At 45.9% G+C, this 3,451-nt stretch overlaps 1 pseudogene; it reads right to left on the bottom strand.

Moving 5' to 3' along the window:
* Positions 1-1,650: 1,650 nt before the first annotated feature.
* On the bottom strand, positions 1,651-3,122 carry LOC102868262 (annotated as a pseudogene).
* Positions 3,123-3,451: the final 329 nt, after the last annotated feature.

Genomic DNA, 3,451 nt, shown 5'->3' with positions numbered 1-3,451 from the left:
TCCATCTCGTTGAAGAATGGGGTTGGTATTTGTATTGGGATTGCATTAAATGTGAGCAGTCGTCTTTTTGTCCTGCCAGAACCCAATTATATATCTCTGCACAACACCACAAGGGCTTGAAACCCAATATTACTTGTCTATTTTCCAATAAGCATCTTTTTTCTCATTAGTAGCTGTTTATTGATCAATACTTTGATATAAAGTTGCTTCAGATTTTCTTATTTTTGCCCAGATGAAATCACAAGCATTACAAATTTATTTTCTTAAAAATATAAAAAAAGGAGAGGTGGAGTAGGAGGGAGCAATCTAGCAGTAGTGGCATTTAAGAATAAATTAACAAAAAATTAGTATTACCATTTATTGGTGACAAACACTAACTTTTACTTACATTCCATGGGGAGAAAAAAATTTTTCCAGTGTAAACAAGAAATCAAAGCGGTACTTAACTTGCATGACTCCAGTGTGTATCTGGCCCAGTTGCAGCCCTTCCTGCACATCTGTGTACAGTCACAACAGCAAAGCAATACAGTTTTCTACAGAAACACAGGTCATTCTTCTCAGCCGTACATGGAGATGTAGTTAAGCAGTATAAAGCACTCAAGGAAAATCAACCTGCAGTTGTCTATGTACTACATGAGATTGTATCCTGTAGTGTAGTAAAAGCTTTGGGTCCTGAAAAGCCGTGTATATATATATGCACAAAATTGGTTTCATTGTCTTTAAAACAAAGATCAAAGTTCACTTGAGTAAGCAATTTCATTGACCAAAATAAAAATTAAAAGGGACCAAATCATTATTTAAAGTTTAAAATTCCAAAAACCTCCAATTTATACAACAGGGAGACACGCCATATCAAGGATTTCTGGAAAGGTCAGGACTGTGTCAGCTGAAACAGAGGACATAACAATCTGCTCACTGCAATGGTCCTGGGTCTGTTAGTTCAATAAAATACAAACTGATACCTCATACACATGGATATGATCTTTTCCGGCTAGGTTACTGATAAAATCAGTCTCAGACAAATTGATAAACTGTGCTATGTAACTAGATACAATTGAGAAACTTTCCAATAAAAATTGTAACAATGTCATTTTAATTGAGAGAAAAATAATGAAACTAAGGATGCATCTTGCTGCCAAAAGATAAAGCAGTGGTTCCGGTGGGCCCAAGTCGGGTAGTAGCCTCTGCACACTGGGAAGAGGTGACTGCGCAGGAAGCATCTGGTTTTCTCTGGTGCTCGCAGCTCTGGGTCCAGTGTTTTTCCCACAGAGTTTGAGTCATTTAGCCAGTTGGAGAAGGGGGTGCTTTCTGTGGTTCCTCCTTTCACACCCCAAAGCCATCAAAACAAAACCAAGTGCTGAGGTGCACTGGGCATGGTCTCACAGCCCCAACAGCGGGAGGCATAGGAAGGAGTCTGGGACCTCATGCTTGGCTGCTCAGTGGGGAACTTCCTCTCCTCTGGCCCAATCACAACAAACTGTGTAGACCATGCTGCCTCCTTGTTCCCATCCCTCACCACTGCTGCATCCAGTTTGTCAATCAATGTGTCTCCGCAAACTGGTGATATCACAAATTCCAATTGTTCAAAATAGTTTCAGTATTTTCAGTATGGATGTCAGGATTTAATATTGGTTCATGGCCAGTAAAGGTTCAGCACCTCCCACACATGGACAGCGCCTGTTTCCTGTCCTTGACAGCTCTGCGCTCTGTTGGTCCAGCTCTGACAACAACTTCAGAACATTCAGTGCAGCCGTATCATGACAAGACTCAACATCCTTTCCAATGCCGTGACTGATCAAAGGTGGCTGGGAGGAACAATTTATTAGAGATACAAACTCATTCTTGTTTTGGAGGAAGTCTTTGTATTCAATCTGGAATCGCTGGACTCCGGAGAGATAGTCCAGCTGCTCGGAGGGCCTCGTGAAAGGACCATGAGGCATGTGGCCTGAAGAGATGTTATTCTTTAAAGTGGTCTCAGCTGTGGGCGAAGTGCCTCCTTACAACAAATCACGGGCTATCATGGCCATGGCCGTGGCCTTGGCAGGATTCAGAAGTACTCTGGAAAGATTTTTGGTGTGGTGTCCTTGGCTGACACCCATGGCCTGGGCCACCTCGGGCACCATGGGAAGAATCCCAGCAGGCAGCTGCTGGTGGCTGAGATAACACATCCTGAACTCGTCGTATTACCAGCTCCATTTTCGTCCACAGAGCCAGGCTTGAAAAAGGTCACTTTCCTTCAATCCTCCGGTTTCTTCATGAGAGCTGGCTTGGTGGGCTGAGCCTGTCAGACTTTGAAACCAAGGATTTCCAGCATGTTCTCAGTTGCGTTCTGTTTGGCCACCATTTTATTGGTGCTGGATCCTTCAGAAGTGTGATTTCTAACCTTCACCTGCATCACAAACTCCCTGCAGAGTGGAAAGCCCCTCTCAGTGAGGAGTGTGTATTCCTGCTCCTTCTCCTTCTCCTTCTTTGCCTGCTGGATCTAGGCCAGTCTGCTGATGGGATTCATTCCCTGGCCATAGTCTGGGCCAGTGTGAGGCTTGACTATGGACTTGGTTTTCTTTTTTATTCTGGGCTTCACATGTTTGACTGTGGGCAGAGGTGGGAGTTTCTTCAGCTCCTCAAGGACAGCGATCACAGCGTTCTTCTTTGAAAGCTTCTTGCTCTTCCCCTCACCTTCCCCTATGATTTTCCCGACTGACACCTTGGTTGTCACAAAACTCTTCATGTGAGGTGGGTAAGTGCAATCTCAAACACTTGACTTATTTCCGAGTTATTGAGTTTTCTTCTTCCGGTTCTCTTCCATTTACCTCCAGCCTCTCGGGAAGGGGCTCATTCTGCAGAATCTTCAATGCTTTAGAAGCAGCATCATGCTTTGCAGCCTGTCTTGTCTTTCCTTTTCCATTAAATTGCTGTCCTCCCACAGAAAGCTCAAGTTGATAAAGGAAAGGTGGAACTGAAAATGGACAAAAGTACCTCGGGGGATAAGCACCTCCTTGCATGTTGTAGCTGTAAGTGGACTGCAACCGAGAGTAAAGGTCAACAGGCTTGTACATTGGGGTTTTTCCAAGTTTCATGCACAGTGCATTTAGTTCTACAGTAAGAGTTATGCTTTCTGACTGCTGGCCCGAGAGTGTTTCCCTGGCTAGTGGCTCTGGGGAGGGGGGGGGCTGCAACGAGGAGGGAAAAGAGGAAGGGAGGAAGAAAGGAGAGGTGAAAGAGATGGAGGGAGGGAAGAGGCAGAGTGGTGGTGCAGGGGGCGGACGCCACCTGGCAGGGCTCAGGAGAAGGGGGTGCCGAACAAGATGTGGCAGCAGCCTCCGGCGCAGACACTCAGGAGCCGTTCCAGGGTCCGCAGCATGGCAGGAAGTGACAGGGAGGGATGGATGGCCGCCCCCAGACCCTGCCTGCCTCCATGCCCGCCCCCCCACCCCCAGTAAGCTTCTTATCC

The sequence above is a fragment of the Elephantulus edwardii genome, unplaced genomic scaffold (genome assembly GCF_000299155.1).
Source record: "Elephantulus edwardii isolate Elephantulus edwardi_28Jun2011 unplaced genomic scaffold, EleEdw1.0 scaffold00083, whole genome shotgun sequence".
In the NCBI taxonomy this organism is placed as follows: domain Eukaryota; kingdom Metazoa; phylum Chordata; class Mammalia; order Macroscelidea; family Macroscelididae; genus Elephantulus; species Elephantulus edwardii.
Note: the sequence above shows the minus strand (reverse complement) of the source record. Positions and strands in the feature narration are given on the sequence as shown.